This window comes from Hyalella azteca, unplaced genomic scaffold, assembly GCF_000764305.2.
Source record: "Hyalella azteca isolate HAZT.00-mixed unplaced genomic scaffold, Hazt_2.0.2 contig9610, whole genome shotgun sequence".
In the NCBI taxonomy this organism is placed as follows: Eukaryota; Metazoa; Arthropoda; class Malacostraca; order Amphipoda; family Hyalellidae; genus Hyalella; species Hyalella azteca.
The window spans coordinates 41,327-53,374 of record NW_025939678.1 but is presented as its reverse complement, the minus strand read 5'-3'; the positions used below and the strand labels follow the sequence as shown (position 1 = coordinate 53,374).

The 12,048-nt window shown below is 37.8% G+C and overlaps 1 protein-coding gene across 1 annotated transcript in view; it reads right to left on the bottom strand.

Moving 5' to 3' along the window:
- Positions 1-11,293, bottom strand: part of LOC108681895 (doublesex- and mab-3-related transcription factor A2) — a 42,384-nt gene extending 31,091 nt beyond the window's left edge. The window contains exon 1 of the mRNA XM_018170978.2: positions 10,946-11,293. The gene's annotated coding sequence lies outside the window, so the exon portion shown is untranslated. The remainder of the gene's footprint in view (positions 1-10,945) is intronic.
- Between the last annotated feature and the right edge of the window lie 755 nt (positions 11,294-12,048).

The following is a 12,048-nucleotide window of genomic DNA, read 5'->3' as shown; positions in this document are numbered from 1 at the left end:
GGCTTTGAGAGCTCGACCACATGCCGCCAACAGGAACTTCAGCGCTTCAGTTATGGTTTGGTTTTGGCTGCAAGCAATAGCACGTCTTTCAAGCAGACACTCGTGATGTTGTACAATTAGATATCTTATTGGTCGATTATGTATCGATCAACTTTGATGAATGGATTGATTTGATTTATAGGGCTGACGGACGCTGCAAACGTACAAGACTAGCGTGGAGCACGGGATTTCATAACTCATGTAGACTTCTATATTGCATAATAATTTAGAGGCAACAGTGATGAAGGATGATCGAGTTCGTCATAATAACAAGCTTGTTTGTTTATGAGACGTAACGCTTCTCGCTAGTGTAAAGTAACATGACAGAAGAACGACTCTAATCTTCCTTCTGATCCGCTGCATGATAAAGCGACGAAATAAAATCCATTTCTTAAGAAAGCAAGCCTTCTGTCGTGTAATAAATTTCAATTAAAATAAAACGCAAATAAGCTAAACACTAAATTTCAAAGACAAACAACTCTCCCAGAATAATATTAAAATCCAAACAAGTCATTATATGTAAAATTGCATTCAAAACATTGAGACTTTTTCGAGTCTAGCTAGGTACCGAACTGATGAAAAAGATTTAAGTACACGCAACACCTGCTCTGAAAATATTTTTCAATTGCAAACTTAGATTCAATCAAATAACTGCATAATTAAAGGAATATCGCACATAAATAAGTTGAGACATGGCAGTATCATGTCTCAGAAATATATGTCATGGTCTCGTGTACATGCCAGGATAACATACCAAGTTTTGGCTGCAGCACAAACAGCTCATTGAGGCGAAGGGATTTAAGTAACTAGACACTCACGCACCTCTAAAAGGTTGAATTGACTTGACCGACGTCTTATGTGACAAGTAAGGCGAACAAACAGCACATTAAACCCATGCAATGCAATTGAACCCACCATACTGAAGAAGCGTGACAGTCGACCACTTCACCAGTAAAAAAAACGCACCAGCAAAAGAATGAGACAGTAAGTCATCAGTTTAAGAGTGAGGCAGTAAGTCAATCACAAGATCGCACCAGCGAAAGAGTGAACCAGCAAGTCAAACGTTTCAGCAAAAGAGTGACTCAGTAGGTCACGCGTACAAGCATAAGTAAGCTATAGTATATATAAATCATACGCACCAGCAAAAGACTGAGACAGTAAGTCGTCCGCACCAGCAAAAGAGTGAGACAGTAAGTCATCCGCACCAGCAAAAGAGCGAGACAGTAAGTCATCCGCACCAGCAAAAGAGTGAGACAGTAAGTCATCCGCACCAGCAAATGAGTGAGACAATAAGTCATCCGCACCAGCAAAAGAGCGAGACAGTAAATCATCCGCACCAGCAAAAGAGTGAGACAGTAAGTCGTCCGCACCAGCAAATGAGTGAAGCAGCACAATTAACGAATGCACCAACGAAGAGTGAGTTCACCTGACAAATGTAGCAGAAAAGACTGAGCCTGCACGATAAATTAATCAGAAAAGATTTAAATCGCACGGCAAATGCACCCGTACAAAATAGCAACCACAGTGTTCTTTTATTTTGAGCAATGAAGTAGCACCACTAGCACAATAGCTAAATTAAAACTAAACTCATAAATAAGCGAGCCATGGACTTCAGCATTCTAAACACATTCCGTTGCCAATACAATTCGTAATTCAAGTTATCGTTTTGCATGCGATGAATGGTGGAGCTTCCTAAATGTCAACACTGCTTCCACAATCCATATTAAAAAGAAAAAATAGCTACAAATTCCAGCGAAGCTTGTTTGCAAACGACGCAATTAGAGCAAACATGGGCCGACTCGCCTGAGGTTGTTAGAGGAAATTAGAGAACTGCTAGGCATATCAAGCCACTGCCAGACATGTCTGGCGATTGATAGGAGCAGTGGAAAATGCTTTACCAAATAGTTTAGTTAAAAAAATTGTTAGGCAAATCAAGCCACTGCCAGACATGTCTGGCGATTAATAAAAGCAATACAAAATGCTTAACTACATAGTTTAGAAAAATAACGACATATGATAGAAACAGACTTGATATCGTGCGAGAAAAACCCAGCAAAATATTCAGAGGAAAATTTATATTACTGAATTGGATAAACGTATAGAATTTGAGCTAACGGCTGGAACCACACAACACGCAATGGAAGATTCGGGAATAAACGTTTCCGCTCGTCACATTTTTTATAAAATTTTTGCGCGATTGTAAAATTACAAATGAATATGTGTGGAATAAATCACACAGCAGAGGTCGGATAATTCCAAATATTGGTTCAAAAATTGCTTCTAGAAATTCTGATTGATTATCAAGCTACGAATATAATGGATTGAACTTTGATGAATGATCGATGAGCGGCGGGAATATCCTATAGTCATGGCAGTTTAGTGAATGATGAGCAAAAATGCGGAGCAGTTTAACAAGTCGCGTCAAAATTCATATTCCTGACATTGACGCGCTAACATTCATATCCGAGTCAAGAAAAAGTAAATAAGAAACATGCGGAGGAAATAAATACTATGAAATTATTGTAACTTCAAAACCATTCAACTCCTAATAATAAAATAATGTTATCTATCGGGAGTAACGGTAAGTTTACTCGCTACTCAATTAAGCCTTATATAATTTGAGAATAAGGAAGTTAGGCATTATGAAAATAATTAGAGTTTTTATCATTCTAACGAAATTATTGAATCTGTACTTTTTGAACAAGCACGCCATAAAAAGAAATATCGTGCAGTGAGACCCGCGTGGAACACTTCTGGGTTCTACTTATGCACTTTTCACTGCAGTTCAAACTTAACATAAACTAACGCAGAGCCATCCATCATGAGTCGCATTCGTTCAGGTGTTTGTGAGTAAATAATCACATGTTATTGGAAACTCTAAAAATATAAGCTTCACCATGGAGGTGTCTAGCATTAGCATGAAGGTTTGTACCGCAACTATTATAGCTTAGTGGAGTTCTGCGAGCAAAGGGAGAGAAGAGATTGCAATGTCGAGAATATCTTTAGGTTTCCTCGACCCAAGTCCGTCCATAGTAAAGAGACTATAGATAAGTCAAGGTTCAGTAATTGGCAGATACATTCTAAAGGTAAAGTCAGGTACAACACAAAAAAAAATCTAAGGTCCAATAATAAATATGGCCTGAATGAGTAACGACAATGTACACGCATGAATTAAAACAAGATATTATAGATAGAACAACATAGTAAACACCAATAAAAGAGAAACAAAGCGCGACACACGCGAATTTCGAAGCCAATGAGAAGCCATCAATTAGGCAGTGGGCCATAAGTCAGGAGCGTAAGGCCAGTAATAAGTCAAGGAACAGGCAAGAAGAACCTGTTCCTGGCTTCATCTCGAGGCACAGTCTCACCGCAGTCCACATGCACGCAGCCAAATTATTAAGCTCGGCAGCAGCTGCAAAATATTACCTGGCCCTCATAAACAAGGTGAGGATGATCAACGACCAGACGAGGGTATCTAAAGCAAGCCCATGCAAGCAGCAGGGGCCGCCCCATCGCATACGAGAGCCATACGAACCTGTGGCGAATTTCATAGGGTGAGACCCTGGGATGGCGGTGTGATTGCATTGCCGGTCAGAAACAGGCGCCATATCGGAGGCCACCAACCGTCGGGTAGAGCCGGCCCGTGCAAAAGCAAACGATATTTCGCAGTAGAGTGACAGCGCGGTCACGCAGATTACTGCATTATATTGAGTAGCGATAAAGATATTGCAATGAAGATAAGAACATCAATGGGTTAGGCATAAGATGTTGGCTTTCGTCCACATGGCAGCGGCACGAAGAAATGAGCCGAAGCACTCAAATAGAAATTAAAGAAATTACAGTCGGTAAAATTACTACGCGCGCAGATTAAATTGACCTAAAAATAAAATCTTACAGCTAATATAATTTCAAAAAAAAATTCTGAAACGTGTTTGGGCTAAAGTAAACGATCCAAAGCGTAGCTTGTAAAACTTAAAAGTTAACTATGGCATAAGCCAAAGATATGGTGGCTTAGGGCAACAGCAATTGAAGAATGGTTTACGCGAAATATATCTCAAACCTTGAGCAAATGTGTTAAGTAATTTATCAGGAGTATTGATTGGGGTTAATTACTTTAACTTGTCTGGTGTAAAAAATTTCATTTCTAATCGTTGCGAATTTATTGATGTGCTAAAACTTTCAAATTGAACCATATCGTCAAATGGATAAATTTCGCATGAATAATTGCATAAACATTAATTAGAAGCTGATCAACATGAATTATTTCACCTTAGTAAATAATTTCATGACAACTAAAGATAGTTCAGCCAGGAGAGCGTTGTATCAAGTGTACAGCATAGCGGTCACAGCTCTGCTGCGAGTCATAATTAAGTGTCGATATTATATGCACTCTCTTTCCATGGAAATGTAGGGCCAAAAATCAAGCAATTTTCATGCCTCCTGTTATATAATTCAGTAGCACGCAACCTGCTTCCTGTAACGACAAATTCTTGGTTACGATTTAAAACTCAAGTTAATAGCGTGATAGCATGGCGGGACATCCGCAATAGCACCTCGACCCGTGGTTTGCATGATATAAAAGTGTCTCATAATTGTGCTTTGCCGGCTCACTAGGATGAGGTTCTCAAGGTTCATGAATATCATTGGTGAAAGTCTAAGAAACTTCACGAAGACGAAGCCCTACGCCTGTGTGTATGAAGGAGCATACGAGTTAATATTTAAATACTGTCGTTTGAATCAAATTTCTCGTCAAAAAACTCACAAGCTTAAGACATATTTATGTTTGTAAAATACGAGCTCAAGGCTACCCCGATTTGTATGATCTCACGCTCATCAAGACAAAACCTATTACGGTAGACAAAACGACATTAGGAACAGTGTACGTTCTTATATTCTTCGTACAATATAAAGTAAATAATTCGGATTTTACGTGTTTTAAAAAAAGGTCCACAATGCAACTGTTTCTGAAATTACCTAGTATATATTAACAAACATGATTGTATAGGGTAGAATTTATTAAGCCAGAGTAGAGCTCAAATGAATCACGAACGATAGGAATAATAGTGGATTTTTCGATCAATAAATTCAATTCATTAGACTAATTAAGAACAAAGAAATTATAATCTTCATCCAACAGCTTTCAATAATGTACAGGGTCATTCTTAATGATGGACCCAATGTAATAAATTTGTAATTTATTCAAGTTTACAATCAAAATGAATAATTTATACAACAATGCAAAGATAAAGATTATATGTTTTTACATATTTATAAATGTTCAATAAGTCCCCCTTGAGCTGCACGGCAAACATCAGCAGTAGAAGCGGGACGTAAACAGAGTTGCTGGTAGAGGCGGGACGTAAACAGAGTTGCTGGTAGANCGATAGATCGGCCAAGATTTTTGATAAAAAATCGCGCTTGTATCAGCGCGCTTATCGGCGCCGCAGGGACCGCAGCAAATCAGCGGCACTGAGCTTGATTTATGGCGTTGTTCGTAGCTAATTTTCCTTGCTTTCCAGATTGATGCATCGAGTGCACGTGCGACTGAAAATGAACAATTTAGCGCAAATGATACCTAATATATTTTCATTATGATAGAATCTTTGAATAAATGCGTGTTGCTAGCTTGACGTCTCACATGTTGAGCGAGTGAGTCGATAGCAACACGTTCATTAGCCCTCAGTGCACGAAACATGAACGCTCTAACTTTAAGCTTTTTCGCCCGCCAATAACAGAGCATAGCAACTAATGCCTTTGTGACTCATGTTTTCATAAACAAAATATGCTGACGCTTGCACACCCAGTGCATAACGTAGTCAACGCTGAACTGCTTACCAAGTGCTGGGTTTCCAATTGCAAACTATGCTAAACAGCGAGGGTTTTTACAGCAGCGTACAATCCGTTTTCTGACGCATAAAACCCATTCAATATAACAGAAACAAATTTTCTGTTCTATTACGTCAAGCGACCCATACAATGTAAATTGTTACCAATTGTATATTACACTAAATATGATAAAATGTCACTTGGACCAGAAGAGTAGGCATGTAATCTAGAAAATATTATTTAGCTACATATACTCTAGAATTTGAACAAATGATAATAAAAATACAAGGTCTGTAGTAAAGCTCACAAAAAATCTGCCCTTCAACAGTTTGCCAACTGTACGAGTGTATAAGCAATCCTGCACGAGCACATGAGAAAGTTCATGAATTAAGCCGTTAATCTAGATTGAGAAGCAAAGACAGTTTAAATAGACGCCTTGCCTTACAGATTATCGAAGTTTAAAAGGTGATAAATAACCAGTGTGAATTTGGTATGCAATGTACTTCGTAAAGCATACGAAGGCGCCAGCCAGAGTATACACTTGGTCGAGTACACCGAGCGCTAAGTCCGACCGGTTATGTAGCGTCTGCGGCCGCTAGAGTCAAGGACTAGGGGAGTCGCGTTCAAAAAGTGTGATGTATCGCAAATGCTAATGAGCAACCATACGCGACTTGCATGTACGTGCCTTTCTTAAAAGAACATCTCGACTTGCAGTTCCCTGGCACAAGTAATGCAAGCTGGCTTCAATAGACTGCCTTACAAGCCAATGCGTCTGAGGAAGCGAACAAGATATTGCCGCTTGGTGTAGGGAACCTCGACGACAACGCAGGACCGCGGTACTGAGCTTGTTGATAACAACATACATACAAACTGTAATGCAATACGCTCAGGCATGCATTCATTCCTCGATGGGACAAAAATATTCAACTGTAAGTTTAATATGCAATGGCTCGCTAGAACAAACGTAACAAGCAAGTTATGTCGACGCTCACAATGAACATGTAAGTACCGAAAAATTCCAGTAAAGCTTGCTATGAGAACGGAATACAAACAATTATCTTCCATGTGTGCACTCTGCAACTAAGTGTTGGGAATCAGTATATTGTGTTATTAAAGCTTCAGTCAAACACAAAGCGGCGTATACCAGTACACACACATGCCTGCGTTGTAATGTACTGTCATCACAATTTAATACTGCAGATGAAATATTATAATCCATCATTGGATGAATGAGAAATGCTTCACACGTTCTTGAATTGAATTCAAACACCGCGTCAAACGACGTAGCAAATTGACTAGACCTCGACAATGGCTCCTTAGATATTTGTGGCATTACCTCGTACAGTGCAATTAAGCCAGTTCTGTTGTCTTTATTACATACAATCTATGAAGAAGCTTCATTCAGGAGGTTGCAATGGTAAATGAGGCCTCAAACAAGCTGTGTGATATTTAAGCGAAGCACACATAACAACCTCTGATCTCTTACACTTGCGCTTGAACTTGTTGCGAGGTTATCATTTTTATTCGACACTGTCTACTTATCATCTAATAAATGATCATCTTCCGGATCGTGTGGATTCGTGTGAAGCTACAAAGTCGGACTATCAATGCTTACAGCCTCAATCTTGTATAGGAAAACTGCGTTCTAAATAAGTAAATAAATTCACGTTCCCTTTTCTATCGTAGCATGGGAACGAGCAGGCTGTGAAAAATCTAACTTTGTATTATTCGGTCGGCAACAGTAAAACATTGTTTTTATCTTTACAGTAGATTAATCATACATGTTTCTCGTGGCTTCTTCATCAATATTCTTCACAATTCTGTTGCATTTCTAAGATGTTCACAAACTTGCACTCAAGCTACGTTTAATTTTTAAGAAACACACACACGTTCTGCATACTTTTTAAATGTGCTCGTAGTTCAGATTCTATCAGTTCAAAAACGCCATAGGTTGCATGTTCTGAACGAAAGACATAAAATCGATTTCAATTACAATTCATAAAAACATATGCATGTGGTTTAATAAAACAAGCACGAATTTAACTATAAGTCAATATCTGAGGTTTCAACTATTTAACATCCTCATCGACATGGGAGCTATACTTAATTAAGTAGCAGCAAATCAAAACTAGGTTTTGGCCCGAACATTTCAATCAGATGAGTTAAGTAGCTATAAAATATGAACATGCACATTGTCTTCAACGAGGATGTTTTTACAACATCATCAATAATAATGATGCGATTGATTGCATTAACTCGAAACATTTTTTGAGAGTTAATAACAATGAATTGAACAGCAATTCCATTGAAAACCGAAATTAGAACTCCGCTTCAATTTCAACATAAGAAATAGTTAGGGCGGTTTAATCTGTTGATTCGACTTATACGACTCACGTAATTAATTTAATATAATTTAAATTTCCGACGGCAGCGGTAACTTCAAAAACTAGAAGTCACCAAGCATCACTAATAGAACATGATACTCGCGTAAAAAAATACATGATAATCACGTAAAAAATACATAACTTAAATCACATACGGTACTAAATTACTTCCAGGATGTACACTCACCATTTTAAATACAATAGCTTATTTATGGACAATTGATATTCCACAGAATTTAAAACAATTACATTACTAACGTTAGATACTCCTCATTTAACAGCAGATAATAGCTAATATTACCATTAAATTCTCGCTAGTTATTAATACTAGCAGTAGATAATCATTATAATTAACTAAAATACTCATTACAACTGGTAGTTCACCTTTTTATTAAAAGTACTCAATGTTTTTAATTTTTGTCATCATTAATAACTGTACGGGTATGTAGATAATTAATCTTACCAATAGATACTCATAATCCAGGTACGGAGCTCTGTAGGAAGAAGCTACATATCACAAGCACAAGTGCAACGAACTATTTTAACCATTCAAATTAGTTTCGATTTTAAACAACAAGACAATAGCAATTCCTACAATCGAGTGCTTAGTCTAATAAGAGGTTATCGCGCAATGAACAAAACACAAAGCCAGAACGATGTTAATTACGGCCGTGTTCAGAGGTGAAGTTCACCTTTGAATACTAACTACATTTCATAATAACTTCTGAACATTTTTCATCGCTACTAATATCCACTGAAAAGTCTAGGCTTTACAAAGCTTTAATCAACCGCATTGAAAGATATTAACAAAAGTCTATTGGATGAGAGTTTGTAAATTGACGATTGCATTGTATTTATTTATTCATTTTAATGTTACAAACAAGTAAAGGCAAATATTAAAAACACATTAAAATTATAAAAATAATCCACATTATATTATACACATTAAAAATTATAGCTGCCCAAAACTAGCAAGCTTGCTTGTTTGTGAAGAAGAGCGCTTGCACGCATACGTGCGCAGATATCAAGCTAGACATCTTGGCCTTGGCAAGCACAGAACGTGAGAGCGAGAAGCATAACTCTGACACTCTATACACAGCGTCTAACGGTCACCAGCCATTTCTAACTCAGCTATTGCATACTTCATCTGGTTATTTATTTCCTTTTGAATAAAATAAACAGAAAATATCCTTTGAATAAAGTTTAAGTAGAAGATACGTGGATACCAAGTTATCCCTATAATGGTCGATATTGACATCCTGAGGGACAAGGATAGAACTCGAGAAGTCGACAAATGTTTAAGGTAAGGACTTGATATCCTCTATACTTCAGTAAACTTCCATTCATTTCTAGTAACTTCATATTAGTAAAAAGCTGTCGCTTCATCTCAATACATTTCTTCTAACATTGTTTAGGATACAGAACCAAATGTCTTTGGTTTGAAACATTTCCACTTTTTCGTCATCAAAAATCCTAATAAAGTTTTACTATTTTTCACATATTTTTATGTGTATATGTATGGAGTAGACAATGCATGTACAAACATCTTCTGAAGAGGTGCACAGGTAGAAAATTTTGCATCAAGATTTCCTTCAATTTTAGTATGTGTAGAAAATGATAACTTTTCGTATTAAAAAATCCCTAAGAAATTATTATTATAAATTCTAATAATTATGCTAATGATACATTACTTACAAAATCAATGGTATGAATTATGATTAAATAACGAAAAATGTATTCAAAGATTTGAAAAAGGAAAATTCCACTTGATATCTAATTTTTCTCCCGTAGGTAACAAATATAAATGGCAGCTACAGAAGTGCAAATTGTAGTAATTGTCATCGTTGCTACGCTGCCTTTGTTTGCTGACAGGCCTCGACAGGATTCTATTTCTTCATCTCCTTCCACAAATTAAAAATATAACTGAACAAATCAAGAGACGCATAATGTTCTTGCCTTCAGTAGGCTTTCACTAGAGTGTATTTATTCAGCGGAGTCTCAGAGATAGTATATACAAGGACATAGATAAGGTCGACATAAGCATTTACTGGTGCTTGCAATCGCGTAAGTATAGAGCAGTCACAACTGTGCCTTGAGGTGTCAGCGTGAAGGTCGTATCTAGCTTCGTATGCTTGAATGTAAGCATAATCAATACCCTCCAGCGAGGACGAAGAAGATAGGGAAGAGTACGTAGTCATCAAGCACATGATGTGCTTGCAAGAGGGGTCAAAATTCATTCTGATGGAAAGACAACAAAATCTTGCACCTATAATATCGATGCGGTGACAGACGCGCGACATTATGTTACAATGCAATACTTGCAAGTATATTCTAATCAACTTTCAAGCTGAAAACTCCTTAAATGTTTTGGGCTTAAAGTCGCCCATTTCGCTAACGTTATCAACATTTTGAGGAAGGTTAATGTGATGCAAGCATGACTCAAAATTTATTAAACAAACAGAGGTATGAACGTATGTCAGGCGTTTGCCTAAACGAATGTTCGTTTGCAGATGATAGTCAGTCGAACAGACTGGTTAATATTAGATGCCGTGGGAGCTGCTTGCAGTCGGGCACACCGCGCCTGTTGCCAGGGCTCATTGCTTGCCACGGCGTGCAGATTTACGAGTGGCCCCAACGGCCGGCGCTGGCACGACTAAACGAACATCGTACTAAAATCTATGGTATATACTCACCAAGTTCAACAGCAAGCATTGCTGGAACTTCCGTCTTAGAATTTTGATTGTGAACTCGTTGACGTATTTTATATTGTTAAATTAGACAACATACGATTAAACTGAAAGTTCGCAGGGATACCTTGTTGCTAAGGGAGTAAAGGGATCTTGTGTTTCTAGGCAAGCTTGTTAGCCTAGTTTCCGGGCTAGAAAAATAGTTGCCAAATAAGGGGAACTACAAATTAAACGTAACAACGTCAATGAACTCGTCTAGCCCAACTCAACACAGAACTGAGCCCCAAAATCTATACTCAATTTGCAAAGAGGACTAGCTAGAGCGCAAAAGACGTACAAGCCAGCGCGGACGACAGCTATGAGACAACTGACATCAAAGCAGAAGGCAGCTGCAGGGTTGCCAGATGGAGCCGAGAGAAAAAGGCCAATTTAGCTTACAAAAAAGGCCACAAAGGCCCATTGTAAGTCTATAATACATTTTTAAATTTGATGTAATTTTAACCATTTGCAGTGCATACATTTACTCTCAAGACTTTTAGACAGCAAAAATACACTAATTTCAGCAAGTGTACGAGCTGAATTACTGCCAATGCTACATAATGCCGCCAGGTTCCAGCATGCAGCGAATTACATGTTACTCGCCGACCGTAAATAAAACCGTATATAATACCGGTCCAGAACTATGATATTTAGGATTCGATTGCCACCTAACAACTATAAAGCTTTTCGATCGCGTTTGATAGTTTTGGCTCAGTTTGCTTACAAAATAGATGGTGAAGTGGCCGGCGACATTAGTGATGTGGCGAAGTTTTTTGGTATTGATGGTAGAATATTTATATACGCAGAAATGAAAATAAATGTAAACTCATTTCTGCGGTATAAAGATGATGTGGTCCTTGCAAGACTAAGGGATATATTAGTAGTCAATCCTATAAATTTATCACAACTTTTGAATGCGTAGGAAAAAATATTGCCAATCATGATCCGGAGAGGAGTAATTATATTTATTAAAAGTAAAATTTTGCAGTGACTCACACCAGAAGGCTGAATGTATGGAGAAACAGCGCTCTAACCTCAAAAATTAGTGCTCTTTAGAAGTGAAAACTACC